This window comes from Amblyraja radiata, chromosome 29 (assembly GCF_010909765.2).
Source record: "Amblyraja radiata isolate CabotCenter1 chromosome 29, sAmbRad1.1.pri, whole genome shotgun sequence".
Taxonomy (NCBI): Eukaryota; Metazoa; Chordata; class Chondrichthyes; order Rajiformes; family Rajidae; genus Amblyraja; species Amblyraja radiata.
Genome location: NC_045984.1, coordinates 22,608,775 through 22,627,040, shown reverse-complemented (window position 1 = coordinate 22,627,040; position 18,266 = coordinate 22,608,775). Strand labels below are relative to the sequence as shown.

General features: G+C 42.4%; 1 protein-coding gene across 2 annotated transcripts in view; it reads left to right on the top strand.

The window, feature by feature from the left end:
* LOC116989467 (RNA-binding E3 ubiquitin-protein ligase MEX3C-like) overlaps positions 1-18,266 on the top strand; it is a 29,421-nt gene that overhangs the window by 3,176 nt on the left and 7,979 nt on the right. The window contains exon 1 of one of the 2 annotated variants that reach the window (XM_033046867.1): positions 1,780-1,871. The exons of the other annotated variant lie outside the window; for it this stretch is intronic. The gene's annotated coding sequence lies outside the window, so the exon portion shown is untranslated. Of the gene's footprint in view, positions 1-1,779; positions 1,872-18,266 lie in introns of those variants that run through there. 2 annotated transcript variants of the gene reach the window in all.

Sequence of the window (18,266 nt, the reverse complement as noted above, 5' to 3'; positions counted from 1 at the left end):
AAACTTTCATATTACTTACTGGTTTATGAAACTTTTTTTAAAAAAAAACAAACCTATGTACTTGCGTAAAGTATTGCTGAGCAGAGTATAGTTTGGAGCATCCTAATTACAGCTGCACTTGATTCTACATTTGCATGATATTTCAAATCTTAAAACATGTGTGGGTTAAGCAAAAGATCACAAACGTTTTTATTAAATTGTTCTGGTTTCTCTTTTAGTTTTACTTTTCTTCCTCTGAAAGTGACCTTTTTTAAGATATTCCAAAACGAACCTGCTTCATATGCAACTCAGTGTGTTGATATCAGAAGACATTTAGTGAGAGGGGAGATTGACAGTTGATTTTGTTTTGCCCAATTGCTTGCAAACCTGTATTTTCTATCACTGTTCAGTGATCAACGATAACAAGGCATTTTCTACCTGTTTTTATTTTCTTGTAGTCTTCAGATATTACTCAGAGTAGGCCTAGTTTTCCCACTGTCCCCACAGGGGAAAAGCTAACGCGAGGCCCTATTCAGCTGGTTCACATCCAGTTTGAGCAGTTTAGTTTAAATTATAATGTTGACTACTGTAACAAGAGTGGAAAGTGACTATCAAATTTAAATTTATTTACCACATGTTGTCTAGTTGTTCGCTATTAAACTGAACAAAAGTAACCACAAAGGATGGTGCACTAACTTAGTGTTTTGCTTAATATTGAACTATACTGTGATTTGGGGAAATAGGTCAACAGCAAGTAACCCAGTCTAACGAAGGGTCTTGACCTAAAACGTCACCTATCCATGTTCTCCAGAGATGCTGCCTGGCTTGCTGAGTTACTCCAGCACTTTGTCCGTTTAAGCAAGTGACCAAAAGTTGTGAATGAAATGAACAGGGTGGTTCAGTGATTGCAGCAGTTATCTAAGTTTCCTCTCCGTTCTAGGAGGTCAGATTAGGCAAGAGATAAATGAACCGTAGGATTGTTGATGGATATATAAGGAATGGGACTAAGGGGATTGCTCTGTGGTAAAACAGCATGGACCATCAGTTTGTGATAAGTGCGCTACTCTTAGAGTACGGGCTCTATGTTGTGATATTGACAAACAATAATATTGAAAACAGAAGTTAAAGCTTGCTTTAAAAAGAAAACGTATTGGCTCATCATTAGCATGTGAATGAACAACTTGGACCATATCTACAATAAATGATATTTTCCCTAAAATTGACTGTAAACATTAGTTTAAAGGAGTTTCTGTTGGTTCATTGTCACTGGATTGGAGCACACAGACTGTTTAAATTACCGATATATTTGTACTGACTTTGCAGAAGATCTTAATGTTTTGAGGCTCAGCTGCTGTTCAGAGATCCTTGGATTAATTGTGACAAAATAGTGTATTAGATTATCTCTAAATGACATGGTGGGATAGAAACCGTGTTTAGCACAGCTCCAACCTAATGTGTGAGCAAAGTTGATGAGCTCTCACTTGGGTTTTGGGTGATTATACATTTACGGTTTGAGCATAATGTGAAACAGAATGATGTGCTAACAATGAATTACTTGATAATCACACTTGTACATAATGCTGATTTTGTTTTCTAACATTCCATATTATAGAGGCCGTCCATTTGCTGATGTGCTGTTATTGAATTTTAAGGATTTGATCATGTTGCAATTTAATGCAATTTTTGGCATAGTTTTCCAATAACAAAATTTGTAATGGATGACATTACAATATTGTTTCTATTTGTTTAACGTGGGTGTCTTGTTAATGCTTGTATATGTCAATATAGTTTATTTTACTTTTCAGATGGGTTGGAGCAAAATCCTTTTTTAGAAAGCTTGATTTGTATGTGGTGAGGGGGGACCTTTTGCAGTCATCCAAATTAACAAGCAGGTCTGTGTTCCTAATTCTTCTTTGATTGTTGCAGTATACAATAATTGGTCATAAAGTCAAAAATATAAGATGGAGCTGCTATTGCTACATGTTTAATGGGAAGAGGTTCTGAGATTTTTTGGCTATTTGTTATTTCTTCCAATGTTCCAGGTTGTCATAAATGTTCATTTAACCCATCCGTTAGCTTACCCACAACTTTAACGTTGACTATACGAGCCTTCTATTTACGTTGGCTGTTCAGCCATCCTTGGTGTGTAACTCCAGCTCTTGTGCTCAATCAATGTCCAGGCACAGATTTAATTAACACTATTTTACTTGATTTAACAAATGCCATGCTCCTCCGATTGGCAATTTCCATTCAACATTATGCACTGTATAGGAAAAGTTCAAACGGATGTGGGCTACGCACCCGCATAGCATGGGACCAGCTTAGATGGGTCAGCATGGATGAGTTGGGCCAAAGGGCTGTTTGCATGTTGTATGACTCTATGTATGACCATATCCTTTTCTTATTTCTCAAACCTTTTCATATTCCTTCAATGTCTTGATTGATTTTCTTCCCTAAAGCTGATTTCTGTACAGATATGCTTCCTCATCTGAGGTTAACTTTATTCACGGCTCACTTTACAAAAAGTTGTCAACTTATTAATATGTGCCATCTTCTTTATAAATAGAAGGTAAGTTGCAAGACAAAATTTGATCCTCAATTTTCTATGTTGGGGGGGGTGGAGAGAGGGAATTTGGCAGGAATTTGTATATTCTAGTTTTTGAAATTAAGTATTGGCATATTTTAGTTTTCAGGTCGTTTGAAATTTCACTTCAGTTTAGGTGGTTTTTCATGATAATTTTAAGGGGTAGTATTTAACTGGTTTCGCATTTGGAATGGGTATTTCTGCTTGCTCTTGCTGTGCCTTTTAAAAAAAAATCATGTTTTGGCCTCAACCCCGCGAGTGTGCAACCAGTCCGGATCTTCATTTGTTTCGGGTTTTTTTTGTCATGTGTACTGCGGTAGTGTGCAAAGCTTTTGTTTGCATGCGATCCATTCAAATTAGAGACTATAGGGGGGTTGCATGTAAGGTCATCGGGTCAAAGGGCGTGAAGCACGGAGCAGCTCAATCCATGTGGAGGACATGGCGGCCTCGATATACACTGTTAACAGACGGAACGCGTACTTTCTTTCCCGATAAAAAAAAACGCCGAAATGATCATTTTTTGCACTGTAAATGATTGTGGGTGCTGTCATTGAAAGCGGGAAGGTATCATGTTTAAACTGGTGTTATCTCATGGTGTAGCATCTTTTACAATCCGCGACTAATAGCCGCATTCATTGTTGTGTCCAGAGAGACAGCACCATCTCGATAAGCCTTCGCTAAATAAAGCAAACTCAAAGTCAGACCAATTTGATTGCAATATTGTGGGGTTATTTTTTTTGGGTGACTGAGTGCTCAGAACCAAATGCTCTAGTATCTTTGCTCTGAACCCGAGCACCAAGGTGTAAACGTCTGAAGGGGCGCATCCCTCGGGACAGTCCCACTCTCCCCCCCGGGGTCAGCGCTGTCCGGCCATGTGGGCCGCACTGTTGGGGGCTGTCGGTCGGCAGCGCCCACACACGGGGCCGGGTGAGGTGGGGCCGCGGCTCTGGACAACGTCAGCTGCAGCGAAGTTGCGGACGGTCTGCTCCCTCCGCCCACCCAGAGTCACTGACCGTACTGCACCGACACCCCAACCTCTTCCTATCCCCGCCCCCGGCCCACCCCTCCCCCCCCCCCCCCCCCCCCGGCTGCAGGGATAGACGGCCCGGGGTCCGCGAGTGTGCAACCAGTCCGGAAGAAGGGCCCGCTTTGCTGGCAGCCATAGTGAATGCTTACCTGCAGTTCATCGCGTGTACTCCAGTTGGCGTTGCGTGGCAACAGTACGGGTCACAGGTCGTGACCTCGACTGAGTGCAACCTCCCTATACATTAATATAATCAAACCAACAGGTAGAAAGAGTGGGGCGATTGTATCTTATGATTGTAGATCCTCCTCTAGGACCCGCATGTAAAGAGTCTCCACATGCCGGCGCCATCTTGGAGATGGTACACCCATCTTGGAGATTGGTTCTCATCTTTGCTATTGATTGCATTTGTCAGTCCTTCTAATGTACACCCTTTTTGCATGTGTTCTGCTCTGTGGTTGTAACGACCGTCCAGTTCTTGCTGTTACAACGACTTTATCAAAATTGTACCATCTTCTGTCACTCTATTCCAATGCTGTCTTCTTTCATTGACACCTAATTATTTTATCAGCATATTATGTAATTTTGACTCGAAAGAACAAAGTATTTTTAAACCATTGCAGCTACCAGAAAATGCCAAATTATTATAGATCTCTCTGTACTACAGTAAGTCAGACTATGAAATTAGGTTTATTTTGTAAGACTGGTACAGAAACTAAAGGCAATATTCAGATGGTAATTAAAATATTAAAATCAATGTTTTATTGTCAAATGATAGTTCCAAAGTTATGGAACAGTAGCTTTCAGAAATGTGTGGCTAAAAGTGTACTTAATGTAAGATGCATTTTAAAACGTGCTATCATCTGCCTGGATTCGGCCAGTAACTGGCTGATAAGTGCTGATATTCAGGACATTCAGGCAATTGCAGAAGCTAGTTCTGCCGATCAAGGTTCAACAACACTAACTGGTGTGCACTGGCCATTGCCTGGACCAGGAACTTGCTGAGATTTTCTGCAATGAGATTGGAATCTGCTCTTGGTCCTGCATCAGGATAAATCTAGTACCAGACCCATGAGCCCATTCAATCCAGTGGCTGTGCAAGCCTTTAGGAAGAAAGTGATAGTTAAATTATATATATTTAAAATTATCTGTGTTAGCTTTACTGTTCCTAAGTTTTCAATTTTTTTTTAATTTTAATGTTCCTTTTCAATAGTTTTAAATATTTCTGAATGTAAAATAGCCCCGAGAAACATTGAAAAAACTTTTCTTGCATTGATAAATAACTAATAGCTTTGGTTTCTAACAGCTGTTTCCAGTGGAGTTTTATAGACAGGATTGTTCTGGTCCACATTATTCAAGCCCCTGCAGAACATTTTCCACCAGCAAAAGCGGTCATGCTTGTTTGGAGCTGGGGAGATTGTAATAGAGGGAACTATTTAAATGAGGCTGACTTAGAAAACCTGACCCGGTGATCTTTTGGCACGAAAACCTGGATGTAATTTCATTAACGGGGTCAGTCTCTTTACAAGTTTTGTGGAAAATAAATTTGTGCAAATTTGATTTTCTTACTTACAAGATGACATACATACAGACAGTATCATATCACTGAAAATATTGTCAGTTATAAACAGGAATAGTCTTAAAATGCAACTTGTCCCTTTTACTGTTTTGTTGTGGTATCTTTTTATGGTTAAATTTGTAGGAGATAAGAGTGGAGTTAATTTTGAGGAAGTTAAGATTAGATTTGGGGAGAAATAAAGCAGATAGGAAAATATCTAAAATAAATCAGGAGACTATATTCCACCAAACAGAACAAATGTAATGAATAAACATAATTAAAGAGAAGTAGGAGTATTTGAAGTTTGGAAAATATTGTGCAAAAGGCATACAGTTGGAGATAGGACTACAATGTACAGTCAAGATTAATTTGCAGTCGGGTCTAGTGAGGTGGGAAAAGTATAATGTTTTTTTTAGCTTAAGTATTTCATAGAGAGATCAATTATGTGGGTATGACATCAATAGATGAAATTAGAAATGATATAACTGCATTTAAAATAATATAACGTACTTGAGATTATGGATTACCTCCACACATCTTTAAAAAAAAATCTTGGGTTGAGACAGCCCATTGCCCATTTAATAGTATGGAAATGCTGAGGAAAGCCTGTATCAGTCAGCTCCTGACAAACAATTCCCGATGCTGCAAATATGAAATAAAATTGAAAATGCTAAAAATAATCACATGGTCTGACAGCATCTGCAGAAAATGAATTATTTAATGTTTTGGGTGGATAACCTTTTATCAGGTAAGCAGGGCAGTAGCTGGCTGATAAAACCAGTCCTCCCAAACATACTGAAAGCCTACTTCTATGTGATCATTCGTACAACAGTCAACATCCAGAAGTGGCATCCTGGCATGCATTGCATGACATGTGCCACTGCTTGTGTCTGATATCTTCTCTCTCTAATCCATCAGATTTATAAGAAGACCCTGGAATGAAAAATGTAGTCTTTATCATCCATATTAATATTATTTTCCATTGAAATTGCTATGTGTGCTGCATATAATCCAAATTTTCTCATTAGCTGAATCAAACAATAGTACAGGTGCACAACCTTTTATCCGAAAGCCTTGGGACCAGACACTTTTCGTAATTCAGAATTTGTCGGTCTTCGGAATGGAAATTTTTTAGCGTAGATTTTAAAGGCTGGCTCAGTGGTAGAGTGCTCGGCTCATATCCGCAAGGTCGCGAGTTTGTGCCTTGATCCCGGCAGTAAACTCGGTCGCGAGTTTGAGTCTTCAATGTAGTTTTTTCTTGCAGAATAAATGTTTGTATGAAATGCAGTGTAGGCAGAACTTTGGAAGTGATTGCCCACCAGTCTAAAAAGCCGCTGTGTCTCCCTGTCCCTGGGGTAGCAGGGGGCGATCAAATAGCACAATACCCCCCTCCCCCTCCAACTCCAGAGGAATCCGCTCCCCGATGGGCCGCTACAGCGACAAGTGGCAGTTTGCCCACAACCCGAGCTGCGCCCCCTCATCCGCCACCCCAAGAACAAGATGTACCTTGCACACCATCAGCTTCTGCCCCTACGTGTTCCTCTGGAGTTGGAGCGGGGCTGGGCTGGAGTTGCTGCTGGCTGTGGGTCTCTGGGATCTCCGTGCTTGCAGTGGGCCTGGGGGTCGGTGTCCCGTTGGTCCTGACGTCTCCGGCCACCCCCATGGACAGGAGCTGAGACTGGGAACTGTACTGCCCTTGCCCCCTCCCTCTGCAACTGCAAACAACCCCACTCCTGCAAGGGCGGTACAGTTCCCGGAGGATGGCAGGTGGCCGGAGACGTCAGGACCAACAGGAACGCGCTCCCCGATGGGCCTCTACGACGCCCCGAGCTGCGCCCCGTCATCCGCAACCCAGGTTCCTCTGTAGTTGGAGCGGGGCTGGGCTGGGCTGCTGTTGGCTGTGGGTCTCTGGGATCTCCGTGCTTGCAGTGGGCCTGGGGGTCGGTGTCCCGTTGGTCCTGCTGCAATCGCCGACGTGAAGACAGTGCAAAGCCCCCACGCCGGTGCAATGGGCGGGGAGCTGGAGAGGGGAGGGAAGGGGTCACACACATGGCCGGGAAGCAGAGGGGTGTAGGTGGGGTGAAACTGAAGGGAGCGAAAATCTGCTGCTGCCTGCCCCGCTGAGTTAAAAAGTTCCCACGCAAGACTCACGATACACTGTGTATCGTGAGTTTACCGTGGGAACTTTTTAACTCAGCGGGCAGGCAGCAGCATATTGTCAATTATTAACCCTCCCGCGCAATATAGCCTCACCTTCTCTTTTATGAATGGGGATTTAGTTCCCCTTTCTTCGAGGACCGACCGGAGGTTCCGCTGTCACCTCTGCGGGCCGCCCTCGGTGAACGTTTTCAAGGACCTTTCTTCAAGGACCGAAAAAATGTCCGCTATTCGGAGGTTTTCGTTATTTGGATCTTCGGATAAAAGGTTGTGCACCTGTATTGTGTAATCGGTATTAATGCTGGTACATTTTTGGAGAAGAGTTTGGAAAATGAAAAAGATTGATGATGCATCGGTCTGTGGCTAGTGTAAAATACCAAAATGCATAACTTAACATGACACATTCATTTAGCAATACTGATATCCCTGGCTATATATACCAAAATATAAAGTGACCCAATGAATTTGTCTGCATTATACCCAATGAATTTGTCTACAGTTAAAATGTAATGCAGTTGAATTAAGTGCTTTATTGATATGTTTATTGTGAATTAGATTAGATGAATTCTGTGAAATAACTTGCATTCAGGGGAGATCTTTGATTAAGTCGAGAGGTCTATAATGCTGCAGATTAAGTGTACATTGACCCATAGTTACATATTTTCTTGCCAAAGAAAGTTAATTGTTTTGGGATTCTTTTGTCACCCATCTGACTCCCAGTTAATTTAGCCGGAAAGCTGCTTTTGTAACTAGTAGTGAATGTTCTGTTTCTAAATTTCTGAATATTTGAATTTATAAGGCCACATTAAAATGAGCAATAAACGTGTTTATTTAGTAAACTAGTAAAAGGGAGGGCACCAGCTTCATGAAGCCTACAAATAGATGGCATCTGCAGCATAGCTGTGATTATCTTTAAAAAATGTCTTAAGATTTAAGTTTAGAACATAGAACAGTACGTGGGAGTGGGCCCTTCCGCCTACAATATTTGTGCCGAGCATTATGCCAAGTTAAGCATATCTTAGCTTGGCATAATGACCTTATCTGCATGTACATGGTCCATATTCCTCTATTTCTTGCACTTCCATGTACATATCTAAAAGCCTCTTAAATATCACTATCGTATCTGCTGCTGCCTTCACAGCCCCTGCTACACATTCTCTCTAATGCTGTTTGCATGATATTTCTTCTGTATTTGAGGCAAAAGTACTCTTTTGGACAGCGGAGGCACAAAATTAATAATACTCTTTGGATGATAGGCATTTTAAATATTTCATCAATTAATTGCGTTTTGTTTTAATTTTGATCTGATACTTTACGATATGTCTTTGGTTTCTCTTTTCACAGAAGCTATCTGTCCTCAGTTTTTCTACAATTTTCTACTCTTTTTATTTCCAGCATCTAGCTTTCTACTTTATAGTTTGTCTGCTTTGAAAAAAGGAAAGCAATAAGATTTCAATTTTACTACTTATTACTGCCTTGTATTTGAGTGATAAACTAAAAACCATTATAAGGGTCCTGTGTTGTATATGACCTGCTTAATGGAAACCTGACTGTAAATTCTCCATATTTTTAAAGCATTTTCAAGCACGATAATGTTTCGTGATGTTCATTAAAGACGGAATACAGTAAATATTTGTTCAATTATGTGTAGTATTAGGGTGGTTATTCAAAGAAACCAAAGAACGATCTGACATGGCTTACTATAGAAAACGGGTGTTCCTGATATGGGGGAAATTGGCTTGTGCATAATACTCAGGAATGGGACGCGTAACATAACCCAGGGACTTGCCTCTACTATCATTTAAATTGTAGATGGCGTTTATTTTATGGGTCTTGAATTTTGCAGATTAATATCGTTTGACGTAATGGATCCTGGTTGTGATTCTCTCATTGTGATTGGAATCATCTTGATGAATTAGCTAGTGTTTTCTTCATATGAACTGCATTAAATTAAGTTAAACATTTTGTTAATCTTAAACATTTATTGGCCCACTTCCATTCCAGGGAAAGCATTCTATACACTCGCTTCCCGCTCCACCTTTTTCTCTCTCTCAAATAAATTCCCTTTAATTTTTTCACCATCCTTATTATTATAACTATAAAACTCTGATCTTGGATGTGTGTGTGTGTGTGTATTTGTTTCTGTGTTTTCACATCTTCTCTAAAAAACGACGCGTGAACGGGGAATGTTTTACATATTCCGGTAGAGATTTACCCCCTGGAGTCCGAAATCAGCTTCCCTGAAAATGTTGTGCTTTATTTCTTGAGTTATTAATAAAAATCTTCACAAATCCGATCAAACTTTGAAATCAAAACGCCTGTTTTTCGCTGATGACATGACAATGAATCTGCCTGCCTGCGCTGCGACTGATGTCACGTCCCACCACCCCCTCCTCCCCCCCCCCGTTATACAAAGGTCGCCCTGTCGACTGAAGACCAAAGATCATAGCTAAAGACTGCGGCACGCGCTGCGAGTGAAGAACGAGCAAGTCGGGCTCTGTACTGGAGCTCTCGGGGTCCGGTCCGTTGCTGCCGAAAAAACGTTGGGGAAAAAAACCCCGCTGTCTTCTTGCTCCCCCACCCTGACCATTCCCCCCGTACTCGGGCCCTGCCTGCAGCCAGGAACGAGGTTCGGGAACCAGCCCTCCCCTCTGACGATGTGCCCCCCCCCCCCCCTCTCTGCCACCCCCACTCTCTGCCCCCTCCCTCTCTGCCCCCCCATGCCTCCCGTGGGGGTAAAGGGTAGGGGACGGGGGCGTTTTGCAGCTGGGAGCGAGGGAGTATTGCGTTCGGGAACCAGCTCTCCCCTGTGATGATGTGACTCCCCCTCTCCCCCCCCCTCCCTCTGTGTCCCTCTCTGTGCCTCTGACTCCCTCTCTGTGTCCCTCTCTGCGCCTCTGTGTCCCTCTCTGCGCCTCTGTGCCCCTCTCTGCGCCTCTGTGCCCCTCTCTGCGCCTCTGTGCCCCTCTCTGCGCCTCTGTGCCCCTCTCTGCGCCTCTGTGCCCCTCTCTGCGCCTCTGTGCCCCTCTCTGCGCCTCTGTGCCCCTCTCTGCGCCTCTGTGCCCCTCTCTGCGCCTCTGTGCCCCTCTCTGCGCCTCTGTGCCCCCCTCTGCGCCTCTGTGCCCCCCTCTGCGCCTCTGTGCCACTCTCTGCGCCTCTGTGTCCCTCTGCCTGCCTCTCTGTCTCCCTCTCTGCCTCCCTCTGCCTGGTTGTCCTGCTGGGAAAGCAGAGCCTGTGACCAGTGGGTGGCTGCCGATCCGAACAAGGACAACTCGTTAACCGGTGCCCGGGCTGTGCTGTGCAAGAAATGCAAGTTTCGATGTAAATTTAATTCATGTTTTATTTACATTTCTAGCAGTCCATGGTGATGGAGAGACGGAAGGTGTATTATTGGTGGGTCAGAGGTGTATTATTTATTGTATCATTATTACGTGACTGCTATTGGTCTGGCAAAATGGGTAATACGGCTGTGTATTCAAAGGTGTCGGAAAATAGGTGGAGGACATGTATTTGTTTCTATGGAGATTATTCCAGGCTTCTAATTACAAGAATCCATCTGTTTGGATTTAAAAGCTTAATGTGATGGTAAAGGTTCGAACACCCGTGGCATTAAAGTATAAATTCTGTTTTTGGGTTGGTTGATGTTTGGAAGGAGTGGAATTTATTGAATAATGAAAATTAGCTACAGAAACCAAATGCTTAATAGTACATGACAATATTTATTGGTCTAATTTCATTTGGTTCGCATAAAGACCTCGCTAATAAATTATTTGAAGCATTTCATTTTAAATCTATGCGTTGATTTAGACTTAAAATATTCCATGGTTCCATATTGACAGAAATGTAGAAAATTATTTTTTACGTTTTGAACCCTAAAACAACACAGACTTTTAATGGCCACTGTGAACTGAAATTGCAAACAAAAATTGTTTATATTTAATAGTTTCTTAGTTTAAAATGTGAACTGATTACGTGAGTTTACTCCAAGTACCCGAGTATAAATTACTCATTACAATTTCTGACCCTCTAAAAACAATAATTTAGTGGAATAATTCATTATCACAATTTATCTATAAAAGTAAGCAGAGAAATGTACTTGTATTCTGGTATCTCAGACTAAATACAGAATTGGCACTGAACTGCTTTAATGTTTGTTTTTGCCTCTGTAATCCACAATTTGAGATTTGTAATAGAAAAAAATCACATATGGTTAAAGTGCACGTTGTCAGATTTTATTAAATGGTATTTTTATACATTTTGGTTTCACCATGTAGAAATTACAGCAGTGTTTATACATAGTCCACCCACCCACCCCCCCAAAAAAAATACAGAGGGCACCATAATGTTTGGGACACATGGCTTCACAGGTCTTTGTAATGGCTCAGGTGTGTTTAATTGCCTCCTTAATGCAAGTACAAGAGAGCTCTCAGCACCTAGTCTTTCCTCCAGTCTTTCCATCACCTTTGGAAACCTTTATTGCTGTTTATCAACATGAGGACCAAAGTTGTGCCAATGAAAGTCAAAGAAGCCATTATGAGACTGAGAAACAAGAATAAAACTGTTAAAGACATCAGCCAAACCTTAGGCGTACCAAAATCAACTGTTTGGAATATCATTAAGAAGAAAGAGAGCACTGGTGAGCTTCCTAATTGCAAAGGGACTGGCAGGCCAAGGAAGACCTCCACAGCTGATGACAGAAGAATTCTCTATAATAAAAATCCTCAAACACCTGTCTGACAGATCAGAAACACTTTTCAGGAGTCAGGTGTGGATTTGTCAATGAACACTGTCTGCAGAAGACTCGTGAACAAAAATACAGAAGCTACACTGCAAGATGCAAACCAATGGTTAGCCACAAAAATGGGATGGCCAGGATACAATTTGCCAAGAAGTACTTCAAAGAGCATCCACAGTTCTGGAAAAAGGTCTTGTGGACAGATGAGACGAAGATTATCTTACATCAGAGTGATGGCAAGAGCAAAATATGGAGGAGAGAAGGAACTGCCCAAGATCCAAAGCATACCACCTCATCTGTGAAACATGGTGGTGGGGGTGTTATGGCCTGGGCATGTATGACTGCTGAAGGTATTGGCTCACCTCTCTTCATTGATGATACAACTGCTGATTATAGTAGTATAATGAATTCTGAAGTGTATAGACAAATCCTATCTGCTCAAGTTCAAACAAATGCCTCAAAACTCATTGGCCGGCAGTTCATTATAGTGTCCTGAAATGGGAGACTATGTATAAACACTGCTGTAATTTCTATATGGTGAAACCAAAATTTACAAAAATGGCCTTTATTAAAATCTGACAATGTGCACTTTAATCACATGTGATTTTATTCTAATACAAATCTCAAATTGTGGAATACAGAGGCAAATAAATAGATGATGGGTCTTTGTTTGTCTCAAACATTATGGAGGGCACTGTAATGCATAATTCTAAATGCATTGGCTAAAGGAAGAAAAATTCTCAGACTGTCGATTCTTAAACTAGAAAGAAGCATAAGGAGCAAATGCTACCATAAAATCATATGTGCACATGTATGTGAAACTAATGAAGAATCCTACTACTTTGAAAATGGAGCTGTAATAGTGGTGGTCAGGGTGAGAAGAGAATCCTAAAGCAAGGTGCAAATTAAAAGCAAGGAACAAAGTTGCATGGTGTCTCATGTTGTGTGGATACAAATGGGGATGTGCAAGGAGTGAACCTGGGGCAATTTTATTAATTGTAAGATCTGAGATGATTAAACAAAGGGTGCAATTAGAATGGAAGAGGGATTAGAATGAAGGAGGTAGTGAGACTGTTGGAATTGGATCATTAGAGACATGGGCCTGGAGAAGTCAGAAGCTGCAGAACTGCCATGTATTGGGGCAAGAGCTATAGAATACTGAATAAAAAACAGTACCTGTATTAAAAAAAAATATCTGTTTGCAAGAGCAGCATTATAATTTAGGAATCACACTGACATAGACCAACTAGACTTTTAGGGCAAGATAACCGGTGGACTAAATTAAGGCAATAATTTAAAGGCTGGGTAAAAGGAGGTATAGTTGAATTTTGTTATTATTGTTATATTTTGCCCTTTCACGTAAGCTGGCAAGGAAAGTTGGAGGGTATTAGCATTGAACATGATGTAAATTTGAACTTCAGAAAGTTGGAGACTATCCATGAGAACACTGCTAATGCAACCTAGATGGTGTAGTGCCAGTAATATGTTTGTGGCTGCAGGAGTCAGTACTTTAGAAGCTATCCTAAGACACCACATGTATAAATTCATTTGCAGGATAAATGACTCTAAAAATGTGCTTATTGTTGCCTTGACAAACATAAGGGTTAGCACTACACGCTACGAATCCCAGTTGTGGAGACACTGGTATCGTTGTCTCGTTGTAGGACATTGATCATCTTTTAATCTGGATTTTTAACTTAAGGATTGTGGGTTTTTGTTAAATATAAATTATGATGTTTTTATGTGATATACCATGATTTTATATATATTTATGATATTTGATATGCAATGCATTTTTTATGTAATGTTGCTCCTTGTCTGGACCATGAGTCCGTAATAAAGTTTATTATTATTATTATTATGCTAATATTTGGACTGATTTATCCCGATTGAAATGGTTTGGGAACCTCAGCCCACTGGTTATTTGCCTGTTTGCAATTGAAATGGCGTTTAATCAAACTGCAAGAATGAGGCAAAATCCAAGTGCTACTCCAATAGGTGTATATTCAGTTAGATATAAGGAAAAACTGCTGAGGTCAGTGTAATGCTTACTTGGAGAGTAGCTTACTTGAAGAGCTGTAACATGGAGGAGACATTTGGAATTGCACTGTTATGACAAATGTATACAGCAAAAGATGCCAAACAGTAGTGAGATATTGACCAGATAATCCAGGACCACTTGGGGCGCTGTACAGTCTGTCAGTTTTTTCGCCTTTTTTAACTTTTAGTGCATTTTAAAAGTCCGTGTAAATGTTCTCCGGTTTGTTTTATGTGGGGGGAGGGGATCGGAGGAAACCTTTTTTCAGTTTCTTACCTTGCTGGAGATGCGATTGCTTTCCGGATCGTATCTCCGGTCACTCTGCGGCCTACCATAGATGGAGCTAGAGGCCTCCTCGGACTGACCTTGAGCCCCACCTCGGGGCTTGGACTTAACATCGGAGTCAATCCCTTGCCTGGGATCGCTCCAACCGTTGTCCGCGGGCTTTGATAGTGCGAGCTCTTAGTCTCGGGAGAGGCTAATCAGGAGCTCCAATGTCGCAGAGGCTCGACCAGCCCGGACGCGGGGTTCGATCGCCGGCACGAGGGAGCGGACACCCCCGATGCAGGAGCTGATTGCTCCGATGCGGAGGGCCAAAACGCCGCCGGCTACAGGAGTCAAGATCATCCCGTCAACGGAGGGATCGAGGCCCCAGACTGCGGGAGAACAATGAAGGGAAGAGATTTGAACTTTTTTTTGCCTTCTATCACAGTGAGGAAAGTGGAGGAGTCACTGTGGTGGATGTTTATGTTAAAATGTATCTTGTGTTCCGTTGCTTTTTATTTGTATGATTGTCTTAGCAAATGAAATTCCTCGTATGTTGCAAAACATACTTGGCTGATAAAGTATTATTGTGATTGTGAAAAGAAGGGTGGTAAACTGTTTGTGTACCACATGTTTCATGCATTTGGGTACCATGTGTTCTAATTTGGCAGTGTAGACATAGGTGAACATGCAACCATTTTAATGAGCAGTATGTTGAATAGTGTGTTGAAATATCTCCCAAAGTACTTTGCAAAGGTTATCGGCCTCATCTAAAATTCATTTTTTTTTGTGGTTAAGTCCACAACAGTAAATTATTAATCCTGTTTGTTCTTAGTGTTGGTCTAATTTAGTGTTTGAAATTCTGATTTTCCATTAATGAAGTTAAAGAGACCCTCTTGGGTTGGAGTTCTGTACTTTGAGACAGCGCAAGGATCTACACATTATAATTTATGTTACTTCCTGAAATTTATTTTTTCCTTTTGACACACATCTCAAGTATTTAGCCAAAATTGCATGCATATTTTGTCTTGCCTGAATGAAAGCTTTTGTTTTAAAGATTCAGAGGTGTAGTAAATTCCGAATGAGCATCTACTTTGCAGATGGTATTTTATATGGTTGAGTACCTCTTGCATTGAATCATACTAAGCGGGATGCTTTGCCCAAGTTTCCTTGTCTTTGATTCAGTTGATCTCTGGCATGCCTGTAATGGGTGACCAAATTGCCATCAATGCCTGTGAGTAAGAGAATCATTTCCCACTGGCATTTTCCCCTCAGGGCCATGAATAGTAATCTCTTGTAGAAAGCTATTGGGAACGCAATAGTGTAGGTGTACGAGATTCCAATGATTTCGAAATCTTAAGCCAGATCTGATTTTAGCAATGTAATATTGTTACAGTAGAAAATATTGCCATCTGTGGTTATATATTGGTTCAGGTATGAGGTAATTATTGGATGATGAGGTTAAAATAGGATATGGTTGACCAACCATAAAGAAATAAGTAATGAAGGCCGAAAGGAATGGTGCAAGCTGGAAATAGAATAAGTGAAAATGTACATGTGCATAAATATGTCAATTAAGATGCAATGATTTTGTACACAGTACAATTCCATAAACAACAGTGAATGACTTGTCATTAAGCTTGGTTTGTGAAGAAATGTTGCCCAGAACACACAGACAACTGATATTGTGGGATCTTTAAGTCAGAATTATTGTGGAAAGAGTGTCTTATGCTGTCTAATAAATAGCATCTACACAGTAAAGAACTTCATCAGCAGTGCATGAGAACGTGAACCATGAGCATTAGAACACAACAGCATTGAAGTGGAATTTGATTCCATAATTTTCTATTAACGTATTTTGGTACAGGTGCACAACCTTTTATCCGAAAGCCTTGGGACCAGACACTTCTCGGATTTCGGAATTTTTCGGATTTCCGACTGGAAGATTTTTAGCGTAGGTTAGGTAGGTAGCGCGGGCGGCTTGAAAAGTCTGGAGCGGCTGCCTCCTTCCCGGAGACCGGGGAATCATTGTAAATCATTGCTTAAATGTTAGTCACTTAGTTTGGAGGGATTTTATGTGGTGGGGGGGGGGGGGGGGTGAAGGGGGAAACTTTAATTCTCAGTCCCCTACCTGGTCGGAGAGGCGGGGAGCGGGCAATGCCTTACCAGGCCGCCGTGCAGTAAGCGCCGGAGCGCTGTGGCCGCCGACTCCCAACATCGCGGAGCTTGGGGCTGCGGGCGTCCGGCCACGGGCGGCGCCGGTTGGAGCTCCGACCCCGGCAACTGTACCCCTGGCTGCGCGGCGCTCCAAATCCAGCACCGCCCGCGGCCGGACGCCCGCAGCCCCAGTTCCACGATGTTGGGAGTCGGCGGCGTCGCAGCGCTGGGATACCAGCGGGGAGCGGGCAATGCCTTACCGGGTCGCCGTGCGGTAAGCTCCGGAGCGCTGTGGCCGCCGACACACAACATCGCGGAGCTGGGGCTGCGGGCGTCTGGCCGCGGGCCGCGCTGGACTTGGAGCGCCGCGCAGCCAGGGGTAGAGTTGCCGGGGTCGGAGCTACAACCGGCGCCGCCCACGGCCGGACGCCCGCAGACCCAGCTCCGCGATGTTGGGAGTCGGCGGCCACAGCGCTCCGGAGCTTACTGCACGGCGACCCGGTAAGGTATTGCCCGCTCCCCGCCTCTCCGACCAGGTAGGGGACTAAGAATTAAAGTTTCCCCCTTCACCCCCCCCCCCCCCCCCTTCACATAAAAGCCCTCCAAACTAACTGACTAACATTTAAGCAATGATTTACAGATGTTTAAGTGTCTCCCCGGTCTCCGGGGAGGAGGCAGCCGCTACAGTAGTACAGACCTGGGTTGGCCGTTGGTCGTTTCGGGTCAAGTTTGGCGCCAAACGCAAGCTTTGGTGTGCAGACGACATCCTGGAAAAAATGCCCGGTTTTCGGAGCTTTTCGGTTTCCGGAACTCCGGATAAAAGGTTGTGCACCTGTACTAATTTGGTTTAAGTGACTCTTATTGATCATTGCAAGTCTATCTTAAAGGGCAAGTAGTCCCACTGCACAAAATTGGCATAATTTGATATTGTTAACACTGGGTGGGTGGCTTGTGTTGCAACTTTATTTAACGCACTTGTTGAACGGTGCAATTAAACGTATATTAGAAGATGCATATTTGATTTGCCAATTTAAAGAAGTGCTCCAACTTGATCGTCATAAATTCCTAAAGTATGATGGGTGAAGAATCTGTAAGAACCATATTCCTTATTATACAATTTTGCCTGTTGCTTTCCAATTAAAAGTCTGTGAAATGGTGACGATTATATACCTAGTTAATTTTAGACTTTAGAGAAACAGCATGGAGAATGGATCTTCGGCACACCAAGTCCACGCAGACCAGCAATCACCCCGTACACTAGCACTATCCTACACACTAGGGGTAATTTACACTTTACAGAAGCCAATTAACATAAAAACATCCGCGTCTTAGGAGTGTGGGAGGAAACCGGAGCACCCGGAGAAAAGCCAAGTGGTCACAGGGAGGCAGCAAACAGCATCTGTAATCAGGATTGAACTTGGGTCTCTGGCGCTGTAAGGCATGAACTCTGCCACTGTGACTCCCCTGGATTTTATCCATATGCAGGTGGTTATAGTTATTCATTGCTTTCATTATTAGAAAATAATATGCAATATGTTGTAAGCAGCTTAGATCCTATAATCAGTTATACTTTGGAATTTCTAATAGTTAGAAACATAGAAAAACATGTGCAGGAGTAGGCCATTCGGCCCTTCGAGCCAGCACCGCCATTCAATATGATCATGGCTGATGGTCTAAAATCAGTACCCCCGTTCCTGCTATTTTCCCATATTCTTTGATTCCTTTAGCCCTAAGAGCTAAATCTAAGTTGCTATTATTGTGAGTCTGCAC